Source organism: Daphnia pulicaria, chromosome 3 (assembly GCF_021234035.1).
Source record: "Daphnia pulicaria isolate SC F1-1A chromosome 3, SC_F0-13Bv2, whole genome shotgun sequence".
NCBI lineage: Eukaryota > Metazoa > Arthropoda > Branchiopoda > Diplostraca > Daphniidae > Daphnia > Daphnia pulicaria.
Window position 1 is genome coordinate 4607001 of NC_060915.1, and position 22097 is coordinate 4629097.

A 22097-nucleotide genomic window follows, 5' to 3' on the forward strand; every position below is an offset into this window, starting at 1 on the left:
TGAAATGTTTTATCTACGAATTTGGACTGGTAACCCTCGTGATTGAAAAAAAATTTCAAGAAATTTGTTATTGAAAACAAACTATTCATCGCCAACGACATACCGTATTCCCAAGCGGTCACCCTTCCAAGTACTAACGGGACTCGACATAACTTTACTTTTAGGAACTGACGAGACCAGGTGCGTTCTACGTGATATGGCCGTTGACATTCAAAAATGAAAATTTACCCTCCCAGTCCCAATGGATGAATAGAAAATCACTTCAAAGTGATAGAAATGTTTGTTCATTGAATTTGGACTCGTAACCATCGGGAATAAAAAAGCGCGATAAACTTTGAAAAACTCGCAATGAAATTTATCCAGAATCATTCAAATAGATGAATTGAACCTATCTCTATGCCATTGATATTTTTGATCTACGAATTTGGACTGGTAACCATCGCGATTAAACAACGCGATAAACTTTGAAAAACTCTCAATGGAATTGATCCAGAATCATTCTTATAGATGAATTTAACCTATCTCTAAGGCATTGAAATGTTTTATCTACGAATTTGGACTGGTAACCATCGTGATTGAAAAAAAAATTTCAAGAAATTTGTTATTGAAAACAAACTATTCATCGACAACGACATCCCGTATTCCCAAGCGGTCACCCTTCCAAGTACTAACGGGACTCGACATAACTTTACTTTTAGAAGCTGACGAGACCAGGTGCGTTCTACGTGATATGGCCGTTGACATTCAAAAATGAAAATTTACCCTCCCAGTCCCAATGGATGAATAGAAAATCACTTCAAAGTGATAGAAATGTTTGTTCATTTAATTTGGACTCGTAACCATCGCGAATAAAAAAGCGCGATAAACTTTGAAAAACTCGCAATGAAATTTATCCAGAATCATTCAAATAGATGAATTGAACCTATCTCTATGCCATTGATATTTTTGATCTACGAATTTGGACTGGTAACCATTGCGATTAAAAAACGCGATAAACTTTGAAAAACTCTCAATGGAATTGATCCAGAATCATTCTTATAGATGAATTGAACCTATCTCTAAGGCATTGAAATGTTTTATCTACGAATTTGGACTGGTAACCCTCGTGATTGAAAAAAAATTTCAAGAAATTTGTTATTGAAAACAAACTATTCATCGCCAACGACATACCGTATTCCCAAGCGGTCACCCTTCCAAGTACTAACGGGACTCGACATAATTTTACTTTTAGGAGCTGACGAGACCAGGTGCGTTCTACGTGATATGGCCGTTGACATTCAAAAATGAAAATTTACCCTCCCAGTCCCAATGGATGAATAGAAAATCACTTCAAAGTGATAGAAATGTTTGTTCATTGAATTTGGACTCGTAACCATCGGGAATAAAAAAGCGCGATAAACTTTGAAAAACTCGCAATGAAATTTATCCAGAATCATTCAAATAGATGAATTGAACCTATCTCTATGCCATTGATATTTTTGATCTACGAATTTGGACTGGTAACCATCGCGATTAAACAACGCGATAAACTTTGAAAAACTCTCAATGGAATTGATCCAGAATCATTCTTATAGATGAATTTAACCTATCTCTAAGGCATTGAAATGTTTTATCTACGAATTTGGACTGGTAACCATCGTGATTGAAAAAAAAATTTCAAGAAATTTGTTATTGAAAACAAACTATTCATCGACAACGACATCCCGTATTCCCAAGCGGTCACCCTTCCAAGTACTAACGGGACTCGACATAACTTTACTTTTAGAAGCTGACGAGACCAGGTGCGTTCTACGTGATATGGCCGTTGACATTCAAAAATGAAAATTTACCCTCCCAGTCCCAATGGATGAATAGAAAATCACTTCAAAGTGATAGAAATGTTTGTTCATTTAATTTGGACTCGTAACCATCGCGAATAAAAAAGCGCGATAAACTTTGAAAAACTCGCAATGAAATTTATCCAGAATCATTCAAATAGATGAATTGAACCTATCTCTATGCCATTGATATTTTTGATCTACGAATTTGGACTGGTAACCATTGCGATTAAAAAACGCGATAAACTTTGAAAAACTCTCAATGGAATTGATCCAGAATCATTCTTATAGATGAATTGAACCTATCTCTAAGGCATTGAAATGTTTTATCTACGAATTTGGACTGGTAACCCTCGTGATTGAAAAAAAATTTCAAGAAATTTGTTATTGAAAACAAACTATTCATCGCCAACGACATACCGTATTCCCAAGCGGTCACCCTTCCAAGTACTAACGGGACTCGACATAATTTTACTTTTAGGAGCTGACGAGACCAGGTGCGTTCTACGTGATATGGCCGTTGACATTCAAAAATGAAAATTTACCCTCCCAGTCCCAATGGATGAATAGAAAATCACTTCAAAGTGATAGAAATGTTTGTTCATTTAATTTGGACTCGTAACCATCGCGAATAAAAAAGCGCGATAAACTTTGAAAAACTCGCAATGAAATTTATCCAGAATCATTCCTATAGATGAATTGAACCTATCTCTATGCCATTGATATTTTTGATCTACGAATTTGGACTGGTAACCATTGCGATTAAAAAACGCGATAAACTTTGAAAAACTCTCAATGGAATTGATCCAGAATCATTCTTATAGATGAATTGAACCTATCTCTAAGGCATTGAAATGTTTTATCTACGAATTTGGACTGGTAACCCTCGTGATTGAAAAAAAATTTCAAGAAATTTGTTATTGAAAACAAACTATTCATCGCCAACGACATACCGTATTCCCAAGCGGTCACCCTTCCAAGTACTAACGGGACTCGACATAACTTTACTTTTAGGAGCTGACGAGACCAGGTGCGTTCTACGTGATATGGCCGTTGACATTCAAAAATGAAAATTTACCCTCCCAGTCCCAATGGATGAATAGAAAATCACTTCAAAGTGATAGAAATGTTTGTTCATTGAATTTGGACTCGTAACCATCGGGAATAAAAAAGCGCGATAAACTTTGAAAAACTCGCAATGAAATTTATCCAGAATCATTCAAATAGATGAATTGAACCTATCTCTATGCCATTGATATTTTTGATCTACGAATTTGGACTGGTAACCATTGCGATTAAAAAACGCGATAAACTTTGAAAAACTCTCAATGGAATTGATCCAGAATCATTCTTATAGATGAATTGAACCTATCTCTAAGGCATTGAAATGTTTTATCTACGAATTTGGACTGGTAACCCTCGTGATTGAAAAAAAATTTCAAGAAATTTGTTATTGAAAACAAACTATTCATCGCCAACGACATACCGTATTCCCAAGCGGTCACCCTTCCAAGTACTAACGGGACTCGACATAACTTTACTTTTAGGAGCTGACGAGACCAGGTGCGTTCTACGTGATATGGCCGTTGACATTCAAAAATGAAAATTTACCCTCCCAGTCCCAATGGATGAATAGAAAATCACTTCAAAGTGATAGAAATGTTTGTTCATTGAATTTGGACTCGTAACCATCGGGAATAAAAAAGCGCGATAAACTTTGAAAAACTCGCAATGAAATTTATCCAGAATCATTCCTATAGATGAATTGAACCTATCTCTATGCCATTGATATTTTTGATCTACGAATTTGGACTGGTAACCATTGCGATTAAAAAACGCGATAAACTTTGAAAAACTCTCAATGGAATTGATCCAGAATCATTCTTATAGATGAATTGAACCTATCTCTAAGGCATTGAAATGTTTTATCTACGAATTTGGACTGGTAACCCTCGTGATTGAAAAAAAATTTCAAGAAATTTGTTATTGAAAACAAACTATTCATCGCCAACGACATACCGTATTCCCAAGCGGTCACCCTTCCAAGTACTAACGGGACTCGACATAACTTTACTTTTAGGAGCTGACGAGACCAGGTGCGTTCTACGTGATATGGCCGTTGACATTCAAAAATGAAAATTTACCCTCCCAGTCCCAATGGATGAATAGAAAATCACTTCAAAGTGATAGAAATGTTTGTTCATTTAATTTGGACTCGTAACCATCGCGAATAAAAAAACGCGATAAACTTTGAAAAACTCGCAATGAAATTTATCCAGAATCATTCCTATAGATGAATTGAACCTATCTCTATGCCATTGATATTTTTGATCTACGAATTTGGACTGGTAACCATTGCGATTAAAAAACGCGATAAACTTTGAAAAACTCTCAATGGAATTGATCCAGAATCATTCTTATAGATGAATTGAACCTATCTCTAAGGCATTGAAATGTTTTATCTACGAATTTGGACTGGTAACCCTCGTGATTGAAAAAAAATTTCAAGAAATTTGTTATTGAAAACAAACTATTCATCGCCAACGACATACCGTATTCCCAAGCGGTCACCCTTCCAAGTACTAACGGGACTCGACATAACTTTACTTTTAGGAACTGACGAGACCAGGTGCGTTCTACGTGATATGGCCGTTGACATTCAAAAATGAAAATTTACCCTCCCAGTCCCAATGGATGAATAGAAAATCACTTCAAAGTGATAGAAATGTTTGTTCATTGAATTTGGACTCGTAACCATCGGGAATAAAAAAGCGCGATAAACTTTGAAAAACTCGCAATGAAATTTATCCAGAATCATTCAAATAGATGAATTGAACCTATCTCTATGCCATTGATATTTTTGATCTACGAATTTGGACTGGTAACCATCGCGATTAAACAACGCGATAAACTTTGAAAAACTCTCAATGGAATTGATCCAGAATCATTCTTATAGATGAATTTAACCTATCTCTAAGGCATTGAAATGTTTTATCTACGAATTTGGACTGGTAACCATCGTGATTGAAAAAAAAATTTCAAGAAATTTGTTATTGAAAACAAACTATTCATCGACAACGACATCCCGTATTCCCAAGCGGTCACCCTTCCAAGTACTAACGGGACTCGACATAACTTTACTTTTAGGAGCTGACGAGACCAGGTGCGTTCTACGTGATATGGCCGTTGACATTCAAAAATGAAAATTTACCCTCCCAGTTCCAATGGATGAATAGAAAATCACTTCAAAGTGATAGAAATGTTTGTTCATTTAATTTGGACTCGTAACCATCGCGAATAAAAAAGCGCGATAAACTTTGAAAAACTCGCAATGAAATTTATCCAGAATCATTCAAATAGATGAATTGAACCTATCTCTATGCCATTGATATTTTTGATCTACGAATTTGGACTGGTAACCATTGCGATTAAAAAACGCGATAAACTTTGAAAAACTCTCAATGGAATTGATCCAGAATCATTCTTATAGATGAATTGAACCTATCTCTAAGGCATTGAAATGTTTTATCTACGAATTTGGACTGGTAACCCTCGTGATTGAAAAAAAATTTCAAGAAATTTGTTATTGAAAACAAACTATTCATCGCCAACGACATACCGTATTCCCAAGCGGTCACCCTTCCAAGTACTAACGGGACTCGACATAATTTTACTTTTAGGAGCTGACGAGACCAGGTGCGTTCTACGTGATATGGCCGTTGACATTCAAAAATGAAAATTTACCCTCCCAGTCCCAATGGATGAATAGAAAATCACTTCAAAGTGATAGAAATGTTTGTTCATTTAATTTGGACTCGTAACCATCGCGAATAAAAAAGCGCGATAAACTTTGAAAAACTCGCAATGAAATTTATCCAGAATCATTCAAATAGATGAATTGAACCTATCTCTATGCCATTGATATTTTTGATCTACGAATTTGGACTGGTAACCATTGCGATTAAAAAACGCGATAAACTTTGAAAAACTCTCAATGGAATTGATCCAGAATCATTCTTATAGATGAATTGAACCTATCTCTAAGGCATTGAAATGTTTTATCTACGAATTTGGACTGGTAACCCTCGTGATTGAAAAAAAATTTCAAGAAATTTGTTATTGAAAACAAACTATTCATCGCCAACGACATACCGTATTCCCAAGCGGTCACCCTTCCAAGTACTAACGGGACTCGACATAATTTTACTTTTAGGAGCTGACGAGACCAGGTGCGTTCTACGTGATATGGCCGTTGACATTCAAAAATGAAAATTTACCCTCCCAGTCCCAATGGATGAATAGAAAATCACTTCAAAGTGATAGAAATGTTTGTTCATTTAATTTGGACTCGTAACCATCGCGAATAAAAAAGCGCGATAAACTTTGAAAAACTCGCAATGAAATTTATCCAGAATCATTCCTATAGATGAATTGAACCTATCTCTATGCCATTGATATTTTTGATCTACGAATTTGGACTGGTAACCATTGCGATTAAAAAACGCGATAAACTTTGAAAAACTCTCAATGGAATTGATCCAGAATCATTCTTATAGATGAATTGAACCTATCTCTAAGGCATTGAAATGTTTTATCTACGAATTTGGACTGGTAACCCTCGTGATTGAAAAAAAATTTCAAGAAATTTGTTATTGAAAACAAACTATTCATCGCCAACGACATACCGTATTCCCAAGCGGTCACCCTTCCAAGTACTAACGGGACTCGACATAACTTTACTTTTAGGAGCTGACGAGACCAGGTGCGTTCTACGTGATATGGCCGTTGACATTCAAAAATGAAAATTTACCCTCCCAGTCCCAATGGATGAATAGAAAATCACTTCAAAGTGATAGAAATGTTTGTTCATTGAATTTGGACTCGTAACCATCGGGAATAAAAAAGCGCGATAAACTTTGAAAAACTCGCAATGAAATTTATCCAGAATCATTCAAATAGATGAATTGAACCTATCTCTATGCCATTGATATTTTTGATCTACGAATTTGGACTGGTAACCATTGCGATTAAAAAACGCGATAAACTTTGAAAAACTCTCAATGGAATTGATCCAGAATCATTCTTATAGATGAATTGAACCTATCTCTAAGGCATTGAAATGTTTTATCTACGAATTTGGACTGGTAACCCTCGTGATTGAAAAAAAATTTCAAGAAATTTGTTATTGAAAACAAACTATTCATCGCCAACGACATACCGTATTCCCAAGCGGTCACCCTTCCAAGTACTAACGGGACTCGACATAACTTTACTTTTAGGAGCTGACGAAACCAGGTGCGTTCTACGTGATATGGCCGTTGACATTCAAAAATGAAAATTTACCCTCCCAGTCCCAATGGATGAATAGAAAATCACTTCAAAGTGATAGAAATGTTTGTTCATTGAATTTGGACTCGTAACCATCGGGAATAAAAAAGCGCGATAAACTTTGAAAAACTCGCAATGAAATTTATCCAGAATCATTCAAATAGATGAATTGAACCTATCTCTATGCCATTGATATTTTTGATCTACGAATTTGGACTGGTAACCATTGCGATTAAAAAACGCGATAAACTTTGAAAAACTCTCAATGGAATTGATCCAGAATCATTCTTATAGATGAATTGAACCTATCTCTAAGGCATTGAAATGTTTTATCTACGAATTTGGACTGGTAACCCTCGTGATTGAAAAAAAATTTCAAGAAATTTGTTATTGAAAACAAACTATTCATCGCCAACGACATACCGTATTCCCAAGCGGTCACCCTTCCAAGTACTAACGGGACTCGACATAACTTTACTTTTAGGAGCTGACGAGACCAGGTGCGTTCTACGTGATATGGCCGTTGACATTCAAAAATGAAAATTTACCCTCCCAGTCCCAATGGATGAATAGAAAATCACTTCAAAGTGATAGAAATGTTTGTTCATTTAATTTGGACTCGTAACCATCGCGAATAAAAAAGCGCGATAAACTTTGAAAAACTCGCAATGAAATTTATCCAGAATCATTCCTATAGATGAATTGAACCTATCTCTATGCCATTGATATTTTTGATCTACGAATTTGGACTGGTAACCATTGCGATTAAAAAACGCGATAAACTTTGAAAAACTCTCAATGGAATTGATCCAGAATCATTCTTATAGATGAATTGAACCTATCTCTAAGGCATTGAAATGTTTTATCTACGAATTTGGACTGGTAACCCTCGTGATTGAAAAAAAATTTCAAGAAATTTGTTATTGAAAACAAACTATTCATCGCCAACGACATCCCGTATTCCCAAGCGGTCACCCTTCCAAGTACTAACGGGACTCGACGTAACTTAACTTCTGGGAGCTGACGAGACCAGGTGCGTTCTACGTGATATGGCCGTTGACATTCAAAAATGAAAATTTACCCTCCCAGTCCCAATGGATGAATAGAAAATAACTTCAAAGTGATAGAAATGTTTGTTCATTTAATTTGGACTCGTAACCATCGCGAATAAAAAAGCGCGATAAACTTTGAAAAACTCGCAATGAAATTTATCCAGAATCATTCCTATAGATGAATTGAACCTATCTCTATGCCATTGATATTTTTGATCTACGAATTTGGACTGGTAACCATTGCGATTAAAAAACGCGATAAACTTTGAAAAACTCTCAATGGAATTGATCCAGAATCATTCTTGTAGATGAATTGAACCTATCTCTAAGGCATTGAAATGTTTTATCTACGAATTTGGACTGGTAACCCTCGTGATTGAAAAAAAATTTCAAGAAATTTGTTATTGAAAACAAACTATTCATCGCCAACGACATACCGTATTCCCAAGCGGTCACCCTTCCAAGTACTAACGGGACTCGACATAACTTAACTTTTAGGAGCTGACGAGACCAGGTGCGTTCTACGTGATATGGCCGTTGACATTCAAAAATGAAAATTTACCCTCCCAGTCCCAATGGATGAATAGAAAATCACTTCAAAGTGATAGAAATGTTTGTTCATTGAATTTGGACTCGTATCCATCGGGAATAAAAAAGCGCGATAAACTTTGAAAAACTCGCAATGAAATTTATCCAGAATCATTCAAATAGATGAATTGAACCTATCTCTATGCCATTGATATTTTTGATCTACGAATTTGGACTGGTAACCATCGCGATTAAACAACGCGATAAACTTTGAAAAACTCTCAATGGAATTGATCCAGAATCATTCTTATAGATGAATTTAACCTATCTCTAAGGCATTGAAATGTTTTATCTACGAATTTGGACTGGTAACCATCGTGATTGAAAAAAAAATTTCAAGAAATTTGTTATTGAAAACAAACTATTCATCGCCAACGACATCCCGTATTCCCAAGCGGTCACCCTTCCAAGTACTAACGGGACTCGACGTAACTTAACTTCTGGGAGCTGACGAGACCAGGTGCGTTCTACGTGATATGGCCGTTGACATTCAAAAATGAAAATTTACCCTCCCAGTCCCAATGGATGAATAGAAAATCACTTCAAAGTGATAGAAATGTTTGTTCATTTAATTTGGACTCGTAACCATCGCGAATAAAAAAGCGCGATAAACTTTGAAAAACTCGCAATGAAATTTATCCAGAATCATTCCTATAGATGAATTGAACCTATCTCTATGCCATTGATATTTTTGATCTACGAATTTGGACTGGTAACGATCGCGATTAAACAACGCGATAAACTTTGAAAAACTCTCAATGGAATTGATCCAGAATCATTCTTATAGATGAATTGAACCTATCTCTAAGGCATTGAAATGTTTTATCTACGAATTTGGACTGGTAACCCTCGTGATTGAAAAAAAATTTCAAGAAATTTGTTATTGAAAACAAACTATTCATCGCCAACGACATACCGTATTCCCAAGCGGTCACCCTTCCAAGTACTAACGGGACTCGACATAACTTTACTTTTAGGAGCTGACGAGACCAGGTGCGTTCTACGTGATATGGCCGTTGACATTCAAAAATGAAAATTTACCCTCCCAGTCCCAATGGATGAATAGAAAATCACTTCAAAGTGATAGAAATGTTTGTTCATTTAATTTGGACTCGTAACCATCGCGAATAAAAAAGCGCGATAAACTTTGAAAAACTCGCAATGAAATTTATCCAGAATCATTCCTATAGATGAATTGAACCTATCTCTATGCCATTGATATTTTTGATCTACGAATTTGGACTGGTAACCATTGCGATTAAAAAACGCGATAAACTTTGAAAAACTCTCAATGGAATTGATCCAGAATCATTCTTATAGATGAATTGAACCTATCTCTAAGGCATTGAAATGTTTTATCTACGAATTTGGACTGGTAACCCTCGTGATTGAAAAAAAATTTCAAGAAATTTGTTATTGAAAACAAACTATTCATCGCCAACGACATACCGTATTCCCAAGCGGTCACCCTTCCAAGTACTAACGGGACTCGACATAACTTAACTTTTAGGAGCTGACGAGACCAGGTGCGTTCTACGTGATATGGCCGTTGACATTCAAAAATGAAAATTTACCCTCCCAGTCCCAATGGATGAATAGAAAATCACTTCAAAGTGATAGAAATGTTTGTTCATTGAATTTGGACTCGTATCCATCGGGAATAAAAAAGCGCGATAAACTTTGAAAAACTCGCAATGAAATTTATCCAGAATCATTCAAATAGATGAATTGAACCTATCTCTATGCCATTGATATTTTTGATCTACGAATTTGGACTGGTAACCATCGCGATTAAACAACGCGATAAACTTTGAAAAACTCTCAATGGAATTGATCCAGAATCATTCTTATAGATGAATTTAACCTATCTCTAAGGCATTGAAATGTTTTATCTACGAATTTGGACTGGTAACCATCGTGATTGAAAAAAAAATTTCAAGAAATTTGTTATTGAAAACAAACTATTCATCGCCAACGACATCCCGTATTCCCAAGCGGTCACCCTTCCAAGTACTAACGGGACTCGACGTAACTTAACTTCTGGGAGCTGACGAGACCAGGTGCGTTCTACGTGATATGGCCGTTGACATTCAAAAATGAAAATTTACCCTCCCAGTCCCAATGGATGAATAGAAAATCACTTCAAAGTGATAGAAATGTTTGTTCATTTAATTTGGACTCGTAACCATCGCGAATAAAAAAGCGCGATAAACTTTGAAAAACTCGCAATGAAATTTATCCAGAATCATTCCTATAGATGAATTGAACCTATCTCTATGCCATTGATATTTTTGATCTACGAATTTGGACTGGTAACCATTGCGATTAAAAAACGCGATAAACTTTGAAAAACTCTCAATGGAATTGATCCAGAATCATTCTTATAGATGAATTGAACCTATCTCTAAGGCATTGAAATGTTTTATCTACGAATTTGGACTGGTAACCCTCGTGATTGAAAAAAAATTTCAAGAAATTTGTTATTGAAAACAAACTATTCATCGCCAACGACATACCGTATTCCCAAGCGGTCACCCTTCCAAGTACTAACGGGACTCGACATAACTTTACTTTTAGGAGCTGACGAGACCAGGTGCGTTCTACGTGATATGGCCGTTGACATTCAAAAATGAAAATTTACCCTCCCAGTCCCAATGGATGAATAGAAAATCACTTCAAAGTGATAGAAATGTTTGTTCATTGAATTTGGACTCGTAACCATCGGGAATAAAAAAGCGCGATAAACTTTGAAAAACTCGCAATGAAATTTATCCAGAATCATTCAAATAGATGAATTGAACCTATCTCTATGCCATTGATATTTTTGATCTACGAATTTGGACTGGTAACCATCGCGATTAAACAACGCGATAAACTTTGAAAAACTCTCAATGGAATTGATCCAGAATCATTCTTATAGATGAATTTAACCTATCTCTAAGGCATTGAAATGTTTTATCTACGAATTTGGACTGGTAACCATCGTGATTGAAAAAAAAATTTCAAGAAATTTGTTATTGAAAACAAACTATTCATCGCCAACGACATCCCGTATTCCCAAGCGGTCACCCTTCCAAGTACCAACGGGACTCGACGTAACTTAACTTCTGGGAGCTGACGAGACCAGGTGCGTTCTACGTGATATGGCCGTTGACATTCAAAAATGAAAATTTACCCTCCCAGTCCCAATGGATGAATAGAAAATCACTTCAAAGTGATAGAAATGTTTGTTCATTGAATTTGGACTCGTAACCATCGCGAATAAAAAAGCGCGATAAACTTTGAAAAACTCGCAATGAAATTTATCCAGAATCATTCCTATAGATGAATTGAACCTATCTCTATGCCATTGATATTTTTGATCTACGAATTTGGACTGGTAACCATTGCGATTAAAAAACGCGATAAACTTTGAAAAACTCTCAATGGAATTGATCCAGAATCATTCTTATAGATGAATTGAACCTATCTCTAAGGCATTGAAATGTTTTATCTACGAATTTGGACTGGTAACCCTCGTGATTGAAAAAAAATTTCAAGAAATTTGTTATTGAAAACAAACTATTCATCGCCAACGACATACCGTATTCCCAAGCGGTCACCCTTCCAAGTACTAACGGGACTCGACATAACTTAACTTTTAGGAGCTGACGAGACCAGGTGCGTTCTACGTGATATGGCCGTTGACATTCAAAAATGAAAATTTACCCTCCCAGTCCCAATGGATGAATAGAAAATCACTTCAAAGTGATAGAAATGTTTGTTCATTGAATTTGGACTCGTATCCATCGGGAATAAAAAAGCGCGATAAACTTTGAAAAACTCGCAATGAAATTTATCCAGAATCATTCAAATAGATGAATTGAACCTATCTCTATGCCATTGATATTTTTGATCTACGAATTTGGACTGGTAACCATCGCGATTAAACAACGCGATAAACTTTGAAAAACTCTCAATGGAATTGATCCAGAATCATTCTTATAGATGAATTTAACCTATCTCTAAGGCATTGAAATGTTTTATCTACGAATTTGGACTGGTAACCATCGTGATTGAAAAAAAAATTTCAAGAAATTTGTTATTGAAAACAAACTATTCATCGCCAACGACATCCCGTATTCCCAAGCGGTCACCCTTCCAAGTACTAACGGGACTCGACGTAACTTAACTTCTGGGAGCTGACGAGACCAGGTGCGTTCTACGTGATATGGCCGTTGACATTCAAAAATGAAAATTTACCCTCCCAGTCCCAATGGATGAATAGAAAATCACTTCAAAGTGATAGAAATGTTTGTTCATTTAATTTGGACTCGTAACCATCGCGAATAAAAAAGCGCGATAAACTTTGAAAAACTCGCAATGAAATTTATCCAGAATCATTCCTATAGATGAATTGAACCTATCTCTATGCCATTGATATTTTTGATCTACGAATTTGGACTGGTAACCATTGCGATTAAAAAACGCGATAAACTTTGAAAAACTCTCAATGGAATTGATCCAGAATCATTCTTATAGATGAATTGAACCTATCTCTAAGGCATTGAAATGTTTTATCTACGAATTTGGACTGGTAACCCTCGTGATTGAAAAAAAATTTCAAGAAATTTGTTATTGAAAACAAACTATTCATCGCCAACGACATACCGTATTCCCAAGCGGTCACCCTTCCAAGTACTAACGGGACTCGACATAACTTTACTTTTAGGAGCTGACGAGACCAGGTGCGTTCTACGTGATATGGCCGTTGACATTCAAAAATGAAAATTTACCCTCCCAGTCCCAATGGATGAATAGAAAATCACTTCAAAGTGATAGAAATGTTTGTTCATTGAATTTGGACTCGTAACCATCGGGAATAAAAAAGCGCGATAAACTTTGAAAAACTCGCAATGAAATTTATCCAGAATCATTCAAATAGATGAATTGAACCTATCTCTATGCCATTGATATTTTTGATCTACGAATTTGGACTGGTAACCATCGCGATTAAACAACGCGATAAACTTTGAAAAACTCTCAATGGAATTGATCCAGAATCATTCTTATAGATGAATTTAACCTATCTCTAAGGCATTGAAATGTTTTATCTACGAATTTGGACTGGTAACCATCGTGATTGAAAAAAAAATTTCAAGAAATTTGTTATTGAAAACAAACTATTCATCGCCAACGACATCCCGTATTCCCAAGCGGTCACCCTTCCAAGTACCAACGGGACTCGACGTAACTTAACTTCTGGGAGCTGACGAGACCAGGTGCGTTCTACGTGATATGGCCGTTGACATTCAAAAATGAAAATTTACCCTCCCAGTCCCAATGGATGAATAGAAAATCACTTCAAAGTGATAGAAATGTTTGTTCATTGAATTTGGACTCGTAACCATCGCGAATAAAAAAGCGCGATAAACTTTGAAAAACTCGCAATGAAATTTATCTAGAATCATTCAAATAGATGAATTGAACCTATCTCTATGCCATTGATATTTTTGATCTACGAATTTGGACTGGTAACCATCGCGATTAAACAACGCGATAAACTTTGAAAAACTCTCAATGGAATTGATCCAGAATCATTCTTATAGATGAATTGAACCTATCTCTAAGGCATTGAAATGTTTTATCTACGAATTTGGACTGGTAACCATCGTGATTGAAAAAAAATTTCAAGAAATTTGTTATTGAAAACAAACTATTCATCGCCAACGACATACCGTATTCCCAAGCGGTCACCCTTCCAAGTACTAACGGGACTCGACATAACTTTACTTTTAGGAGCTGACGAGACCAGGTGCGTTCTACGTGATATGGCCGTTGACATTCAAAAATGAAAATTTACCCTCCCAGTCCCAATGGATGAATAGAAAATCACTTCAAAGTGATAGAAATGTTTGTTCATTGAATTTGGACTCGTAACCATCGCGAATAAAAAAGCGCGATAAACTTTGAAAAACTCGCAATGAAATTTATCCAGAATCATTCCTATAGATGAATTGAACCTATCTCTATGCCATTGATACTTTTGATCTACGAATTTGGACTGGTAACCATCGCGATTAAAAAACGCGATAAACTTTGAAAAACTCTCAATGGAATTGATCCAGAATCATTCTTATAGATAAATTTAACCTATCTCTAAGGCATTGAAATGTTTTATCTACGAATTTGGACTGGTAACCATCGTGATTGAAAAAAAATTTCAAGAAATTTGTTATTGAAAACAAACTGTTCATCGCCAAAAACGACATCCCGTATTCCCAAGCGGTCACCCTTCCAAGTACTAACGGGACTCGACGTTACTTAACTTCTGGGAGTTGACGAGACCAGTTGCGTTCTACGTGATATGGCCGTTGACATTCAAAAATGAAAATTTACCCTCCCAGTCCCAATGGATGAATAGAAAATCACTTCAAAGTGATAGAAATGTTTGTACATTTAATTTGGACTCGTAACCATCGGGAATAAAAAAAAGCGATAAACTTTGAAAAACTCGCAATGAAATTTATCCAGAATCATTCCTATAGATGAATTGAACCTATCTCTATGCCATTGATATTTTTGATCTACGAATTTGGACTGGTAACCATCGCGATTAAAAAACGCGATAAACTTTGAAAAACTCTCAATGGAATTGATCCAGAATCATTCTTATAGATGAATTTAACCTATCTCTAAGGCATTGAAATGTTTTATCTACGAATTTGGACTGGTAACCATCGTGATTGAAAAAAAAATTTCAAGAAATTTGTTATTGAAAACAAACTATTCATCGCCAACGACATCCCGTATTCCCAAGCGGTCACCCTTCCAAGTACCAACGGGACTCGACGTAACTTAACTTCTGGGAGCTGACGAGACCAGGTGCGTTCTACGTGATATGGCCGTTGACATTCAAAAATGAAAATTTACCCTCCCAGTCCCAATGGATGAATAGAAAATCACTTCAAAGTGATAGAAATGTTTGTTCATTGAATTTGGACTCGTAACCATCGCGAATAAAAAAGCGCGATAAACTTTGAAAAACTCGCAATGAAATTTATCCAGAATCATTCCTATAGATGAATTGAACCTATCTCTATGCCATTGATATTTTTGATCTACGAATTTGGACTGGTAACCATCGCGATTAAAAAACGCGATAAACTTTGAAAAACTCTCAATGGAATTGATCCAGAATCATTCTTATAGATAAATTTAACCTATCTCTAAGGCATTGAAATGTTTTATCTACGAATTTGGACTGGTAACCATCGTGATTGAAAAAAAATTTCAAGAAATTTGTTATTGAAAACAAACTATTCATCGCCAACGACATCCCGTATTCCCAAGCGGTCACCCTTCCAAGTACTAACGGGACTCGACGTAACTTAACTTCTGGGAGCTGACGAGACCAGGTGCGTTCTACGTGATATGGCCGTTGACATTCAAAAATGAAAATTTACCCTCCCAGTCCCAATGGATGAATAGAAAATCACTTCAAAGTGATAGAAATGTTTGTTCATTGAATTTGGACTCGTAACTATCGGGAATAAAAAAGCGCGATAAACTTTGAAAAACTCGCAATGAAATTTATCCAGAATCATTCAAATAGATGAATTGAACCTATCTCTATGCCATTGATATTTTTGATCTACGAATTTGGACTGGTAACCATCGCGATTAAACAACGCGATAAACTTTGAAAAACTCTCAATGGAATTGATCCAGAATCATTCTTATAGATGAATTTAACCTATCTCTAAGGCATTGAAATGTTTTATCTACGAATTTGGACTGGTAACCATCGTGATTGAAAAAAAAATTTCAAGAAATTTGTTATTGAAAACAAACTATTCATCGCCAACGACATCCCGTATTCCCAAGCGGTCACCCTTCCAAGTACCAACGGGACTCGACGTAACTTAACTTCTGGGAGCTGACGAGACCAGGTGCGTTCTACGTGATATGGCCGTTGACATTCAAAAATGAAAATTTACCCTCCCAGTCCCAATGGATGAATAGAAAATCACTTCAAAGTGATAGAAATGTTTGTTCATTGAATTTGGACTCGTAACCATCGCGAATAAAAAAGCGCGATAAACTTTGAAAAACTCGCAATGAAATTTATCCAGAATCATTCCTATAGATGAATTGAACCTATCTCTATGCCATTGATATTTTTGATCTACGAATTTGGACTGGTAACCATCGCGATTAAAAAACGCGATAAACTTTGAAAAACTCTCAATGGAATTGATCCAGAATCATTCTTATAGATAAATTTAACCTATCTCTAAGGCATTGAAATGTTTTATCTACGAATTTGGACTGGTAACCATCGTGATTGAAAAAAAATTTCAAGAAATTTGTTATTGAAAACAAACTATTCATCGCCAACGACATCCCGTATTCCCAAGCGGTCACCCTTCCAAGTACTAACGGGACTCGACGTAACTTAACTTCTGGGAGCTGACGAGACCAGGTGCGTTCTACGTGATATGGCCGTTGACATTCAAAAATGAAAATTTACCCTCCCAGTCCCAATGGATGAATAGAAAATCACTTCAAAGTGATAGAAATGTTTGTTCATTGAATTTGGACTCGTAACCATCGCGAATAAAAAAGCGCGATAAACTTTGAAAAACTCGCAATGAAATTTATCCAGAATCATTCCTATAGATGAATTGAACCTATCTCTATGCCATTGATATTTTTGATCTACGAATTTGGACTGGTAACCATCGCGATTAAAAAACGCGATAAACTTTGAAAAACTCTCAATGGAATTGATCCAGAATCATTCTTATAGATGAATTTAACCTATCTCTAAGGCATTGAAATGTTTTATCTACGAATTTGGACTGGTAACCATCGTGATTGAAAAAAATTTTCAAGAAATTTGTTATTGAAAACAAACTATTCATCGCCAACGACATCCCGTATTCCCAAGTGGTCACCCTTCCAAGTACTAACGGGACTCGACGTAACTTAACTTGTGGGAGTTGCCGAGACCAGTTGCGTTCTACGTGATATGGACGTTGACATTCAAAAATGAAAATTTACCCTCCCAGTCCCAATGGATGAATAGAAAATCACTTCAAAGTGATAGAAATGTTTGTTCGTTTAATTTGGACTCGTAACCATCGCGAATAAAAAAGCGCGATAAACTTTGAAAAACTCGCAATGAAATTTATCCAGAATCATTCCTATAGATGAATTGAACCTATCTCTATGCCATTGATATTTTTGATCTACGAATTTGGACTGGTAACCATCGCGATTAAAAAACGCGATAAACTTTGAAAAACTCTCAATGGAATTGATCCAGAATCATTCTTATAGATGAATTGAACCTATCTCTAAGGCATTGAAATTTTTTATCTACGAATTTGCACTGGTAACCATCGTGATTGAAAAAAAATTTCAAGAAATTTGTTATTGAAAACAAACTGTTCATCGCCAAAAACGACATCCCGTATTCCCAAGCGGTCACCCTTCCAAGTACTAACGGGACTCGACGTTACTTAACTTCTGGGAGTTGACGAGACCAGTTGCGTTCTACGTGATATGGCCGTTGACATTCAAAAATGAAAATTTACCCTCCCAGTCCCAATGGATGAATAGAAAATCACTTCAAAGTGATAGAAATGTTTGTACATTTAATTTGGACTCGTAACCATCGGGAATAAAAAAAAGCGATAAACTTTGAAAAACTCGCAATGAAATTTATCCAGAATCATTCCTATAGATGAATTGAACCTATCTCTATGCCATTGATATTTTTGATCTACGAATTTGGACTGGTAACCATCGCGATTAAAAAACGCGATAAACTTTGAAAAACTCTCAATGGAATTGATCCAGAATCATTCTTATAGATGAATTGAACCTATCTCTAAGGCATTGAAATTTTTTATCTACGAATTTGCACTGGTAACCATCGTGATTGAAAAAAAATTTCAAGAAATTTGTTATTGAAAACAAACTGTTCATCGCCAAAAACGACATCCCGTATTCCCAAGCGGTCACCCTTCCAAGTACTAACGGGACTCGACGTTACTTAACTTCTGGGAGTTGACGAGACCAGTTGCGTTCTACGTGATATGGCCGTTGACATTCAAAAATGAAAATTTACCCTCCCAGTCCCAATGGATGAATAGAAAATCACTTCAAAGTGATAGAAATGTTTGTACATTTAATTTGGACTCGTAACCATCGCGAATAAAAAAGCGCGATAAACTTTGAAAAACTCGCAATGAAATTTATCTAGAATCATTCAAATAGATGAATTGAACCTATCTCTATGCCATTGATATTTTTGATCTACGAATTTGGACTGGTAACCATCGCGATTAAAAAACGCGATAAACTTTGAAAAACTCTCAATGGAATTGATCCAGAATCATTCTTATAGATGAATTTAACCTATCTCTAAGGCATTGAAATGTTTTATCTACGAATTTGGACTGGTAACCATCGTGATTGAAAAAAATTTTCAAGAAATTTGTTATTGAAAACAAACTATTCATCGCCAACGACATCCCGTATTCCCAAGTGGTCACCCTTCCAAGTACTAACGGGACTCGACGTAACTTAACTTGTGGGAGTTGCCGAGACCAGTTGCGTTCTACGTGATATGGACGTTGACATTCAAAAATGAAAATTTACCCTCCCAGTCCCAATGGATGAATAGAAAATCACTTCAAAGTGATAGAAATGTTTGTTCGTTTAATTTGGACTCGTAACCATCGCGAATAAAAAAGCGCGATAAACTTTGAAAAACTCGCAATGAAATTTATCCAGAATCATTCCTATAGATGAATTGAACCTATCTCTATGCCATTGATATTTTTGATCTACGAATTTGGACTGGTAACCATCGCGATTAAAAAACGCGATAAACTTTGAAAAACTCTCAATGGAATTGATCCAGAATCATTCTTATAGATGAATTTAACCTATCTCTAAGGCATTGAAATTTTTTATCTACGAATTTGCACTGGTAACCATCGTGATTGAAAAAAAATTTCAAGAAATTTGTTATTGAAAACAAACTGTTCATCGCCAAAAACGACATCCCGTATTCCCAAGCGGTCACCCTTCCAAGTACTAACGGGACTCGACGTTACTTAACTTCTGGGAGTTGACGAGACCAGTTGCGTTCTACGTGATATGGCCGTTGACATTCAAAAATGAAAATTTACCCTCCCAGTCCCAATGGATGAATAGAAAATCACTTCAAAGTGATAGAAATGTTTGTACATTTAATTTGGACTCGTAACCATCGGGAATAAAAAAAAGCGATAAACTTTGAAAAACTCGCAATGAAATTTATCCAGAATCATTCCTATAGATGAATTGAACCTATCTCTATGCCATTGATATTTTTGATCTACGAATTTGGACTGGTAACCATCGCGATTAAAAAACGCGATAAACTTTGAAAAACTCTCAATGGAATTGATCCAGAATCATTCTTATAGATGAATTGAACCTATCTCTAAGGCATTGAAATTTTTTATCTACGAATTTGCACTGGTAACCATCGTGATTGAAAAAAAATTTCAAGAAATTTGTTATTGAAAACAAACTGTTCATCGCCAAAAACGACATCCCGTATTCCCAAGCGGTCACCCTTCCAAGTACTAACGGGACTCGACGTTACTTAACTTCTGGGAGTTGACGAGACCAGTTGCGTTCTACGTGATATGGCCGTTGACATTCAAAAATGAAAATTTACCCTCCCAGTCCCAATGGATGAATAGAAAATCACTTCAAAGTGATAGAAATGTTTGTACATTTAATTTGGACTCGTAACCATCGCGAATAAAAAAGCGCGATAAACTTTGAAAAACTCGCAATGAAATTTATCTAGAATCATTCAAATAGATGAATTGAACCTATCTCTATGCCATTGATATTTTTGATCTACGAATTTGGACTGGTAACCATCGCGATTAAACAACGCGATAAACTTTGAAAAACTCTCAATGGAATTGATCCAGAATCATTCTTATAGATGAATTTAACCTATCTCTAAGGCATTGAAATGTTTTATCTACGAATTTGGACTGGTAACCATCGTGATTGAAAAAAAAATTTCAAGAAATTTGTTATTGAAAACAAACTATTCATCGCCAACGACATTCCGTATTCCCAAGCGGTCACCCTTCCAAGTACTAACGGGACTCGACGTAACTTAACTTCTGGGAGCTGACGAGACCAGGTGCGTTCTACGTGATATGGCCGTTGACATTCAAAAATGAAAATTTACCCTCCCAGTCCCAATGGATGAATAGAAAATCACTTCAAAGTGATAGAAATGTTTGTTCATTTAATTTGGACTCGTAACCATCGCGAATAAAAAAGCGCGATAAACTTTGAAAAACTCGCAATGAAATTTATCCAGAATCATTCCTATAGATGAATTGAACCTATCTCTATGCCATTGATATTTTTGATCTACGAATTTGGACTGGTAACCATCGCGATTAAAAAACGCGATAAACTTTGAAAAACTCTCAATGGAATTGATCCAGAATCATTCTTATAGATGAATTGAACCTATCTCTAAGGCATTGAAATGTTTTATCTACGAATTTGGACTGGTAACCATCGTGATTGAAAAAAATTTTCAAGAAATTTGTTATTGAAAACAAACTATTCATCGCCAACGACATCCCGTATTCCCAAGTGGTCACCCTTCCAAGTACTAACGGGACTCGACGTAACTTAACTTGTGGGAGTTGCCGAGACCAGTTGCGTTCTACGTGATATGAACGTTGACATTCAAAAATGAAAATTTACCCTCCCAGTCCCAATGGATGAATAGAAAATCACTTCAAAGTGATAGAAATGTTTGTTCGTTTAATTTGGACTCGTAACCATCGCGAATAAAAAAGCGCGATAAACTTTGAAAAACTCGCAATGAAATTTATCCAGAATCATTCCTATAGATGAATTGAACCTATCTCTATGCCATTGATATTTTTGATCTACGAATTTGGACTGGTAACCATCGCGATTAAAAAACGCGATAAACTTTGAAAAACTCTCAATGGAATTGATCCAGAATCATTCTTATAGATGAATTGAACCTATCTCTAAGGCATTGAAATTTTTTATCTACGAATTTGCACTGGTAACCATCGTGATTGAAAAAAAATTTCAAGAAATTTGTTATTGAAAACAAACTGTTCATCGCCAAAAACGACATCCCGTATTCCCAAGCGGTCACCCTTCCAAGTACTAACGGGACTCGACGTTACTTAACTTCTGGGAGTTGACGAGACCAGTTGCGTTCTACGTGATATGGCCTTTGACATTCAAA

The 22097-nt window shown here is 36.0% G+C and overlaps 41 pseudogenes; all 41 read right to left on the minus strand.

Moving 5' to 3' along the window:
• Positions 1-89: 89 nt before the first annotated feature.
• LOC124330466 lies at positions 90-208 on the minus strand (annotated as a pseudogene).
• Positions 209-623: 415 nt separating this feature from the next.
• LOC124330401 lies at positions 624-742 on the minus strand (annotated as a pseudogene).
• Positions 743-1156: 414 nt separating this feature from the next.
• LOC124330549 lies at positions 1157-1275 on the minus strand (annotated as a pseudogene).
• A 415-nt stretch (positions 1276-1690) lies between these two features.
• LOC124330402 lies at positions 1691-1809 on the minus strand (annotated as a pseudogene).
• A 414-nt stretch (positions 1810-2223) lies between these two features.
• LOC124330550 lies at positions 2224-2342 on the minus strand (annotated as a pseudogene).
• Positions 2343-2756: 414 nt separating this feature from the next.
• On the minus strand, positions 2757-2875 carry LOC124330489 (annotated as a pseudogene).
• A 414-nt stretch (positions 2876-3289) lies between these two features.
• LOC124330490 lies at positions 3290-3408 on the minus strand (annotated as a pseudogene).
• A 414-nt stretch (positions 3409-3822) lies between these two features.
• LOC124330491 lies at positions 3823-3941 on the minus strand (annotated as a pseudogene).
• Positions 3942-4355: 414 nt separating this feature from the next.
• LOC124330467 lies at positions 4356-4474 on the minus strand (annotated as a pseudogene).
• Positions 4475-4889: 415 nt separating this feature from the next.
• Positions 4890-5008, minus strand: LOC124330292 (annotated as a pseudogene).
• Positions 5009-5422: 414 nt separating this feature from the next.
• LOC124330551 lies at positions 5423-5541 on the minus strand (annotated as a pseudogene).
• Positions 5542-5955: 414 nt separating this feature from the next.
• Positions 5956-6074, minus strand: LOC124330552 (annotated as a pseudogene).
• A 414-nt stretch (positions 6075-6488) lies between these two features.
• Positions 6489-6607, minus strand: LOC124330492 (annotated as a pseudogene).
• Positions 6608-7021: 414 nt separating this feature from the next.
• LOC124330574 lies at positions 7022-7140 on the minus strand (annotated as a pseudogene).
• Positions 7141-7554: 414 nt separating this feature from the next.
• On the minus strand, positions 7555-7673 carry LOC124330493 (annotated as a pseudogene).
• Positions 7674-8087: 414 nt separating this feature from the next.
• On the minus strand, positions 8088-8206 carry LOC124333224 (annotated as a pseudogene).
• Positions 8207-8620: 414 nt separating this feature from the next.
• On the minus strand, positions 8621-8739 carry LOC124330325 (annotated as a pseudogene).
• Positions 8740-9154: 415 nt separating this feature from the next.
• On the minus strand, positions 9155-9273 carry LOC124333225 (annotated as a pseudogene).
• A 414-nt stretch (positions 9274-9687) lies between these two features.
• LOC124330494 lies at positions 9688-9806 on the minus strand (annotated as a pseudogene).
• A 414-nt stretch (positions 9807-10220) lies between these two features.
• LOC124330326 lies at positions 10221-10339 on the minus strand (annotated as a pseudogene).
• Positions 10340-10754: 415 nt separating this feature from the next.
• Positions 10755-10873, minus strand: LOC124333226 (annotated as a pseudogene).
• Positions 10874-11287: 414 nt separating this feature from the next.
• Positions 11288-11406, minus strand: LOC124330495 (annotated as a pseudogene).
• Positions 11407-11821: 415 nt separating this feature from the next.
• On the minus strand, positions 11822-11940 carry LOC124334135 (annotated as a pseudogene).
• A 414-nt stretch (positions 11941-12354) lies between these two features.
• On the minus strand, positions 12355-12473 carry LOC124330328 (annotated as a pseudogene).
• Positions 12474-12888: 415 nt separating this feature from the next.
• LOC124333227 lies at positions 12889-13007 on the minus strand (annotated as a pseudogene).
• Positions 13008-13421: 414 nt separating this feature from the next.
• On the minus strand, positions 13422-13540 carry LOC124330496 (annotated as a pseudogene).
• Positions 13541-13955: 415 nt separating this feature from the next.
• LOC124334136 lies at positions 13956-14074 on the minus strand (annotated as a pseudogene).
• A 414-nt stretch (positions 14075-14488) lies between these two features.
• Positions 14489-14607, minus strand: LOC124330497 (annotated as a pseudogene).
• Positions 14608-15024: 417 nt separating this feature from the next.
• LOC124330580 lies at positions 15025-15143 on the minus strand (annotated as a pseudogene).
• A 415-nt stretch (positions 15144-15558) lies between these two features.
• LOC124334137 lies at positions 15559-15677 on the minus strand (annotated as a pseudogene).
• A 414-nt stretch (positions 15678-16091) lies between these two features.
• Positions 16092-16210, minus strand: LOC124333229 (annotated as a pseudogene).
• Positions 16211-16625: 415 nt separating this feature from the next.
• Positions 16626-16744, minus strand: LOC124334138 (annotated as a pseudogene).
• Positions 16745-17158: 414 nt separating this feature from the next.
• On the minus strand, positions 17159-17277 carry LOC124333230 (annotated as a pseudogene).
• Positions 17278-17691: 414 nt separating this feature from the next.
• Positions 17692-17810, minus strand: LOC124330594 (annotated as a pseudogene).
• Positions 17811-18227: 417 nt separating this feature from the next.
• LOC124330581 lies at positions 18228-18346 on the minus strand (annotated as a pseudogene).
• A 417-nt stretch (positions 18347-18763) lies between these two features.
• Positions 18764-18882, minus strand: LOC124330582 (annotated as a pseudogene).
• A 414-nt stretch (positions 18883-19296) lies between these two features.
• Positions 19297-19415, minus strand: LOC124330595 (annotated as a pseudogene).
• Positions 19416-19832: 417 nt separating this feature from the next.
• On the minus strand, positions 19833-19951 carry LOC124330583 (annotated as a pseudogene).
• A 417-nt stretch (positions 19952-20368) lies between these two features.
• Positions 20369-20487, minus strand: LOC124330584 (annotated as a pseudogene).
• Positions 20488-20902: 415 nt separating this feature from the next.
• LOC124335149 lies at positions 20903-21021 on the minus strand (annotated as a pseudogene).
• A 414-nt stretch (positions 21022-21435) lies between these two features.
• On the minus strand, positions 21436-21554 carry LOC124330604 (annotated as a pseudogene).
• Positions 21555-22097: the final 543 nt, after the last annotated feature.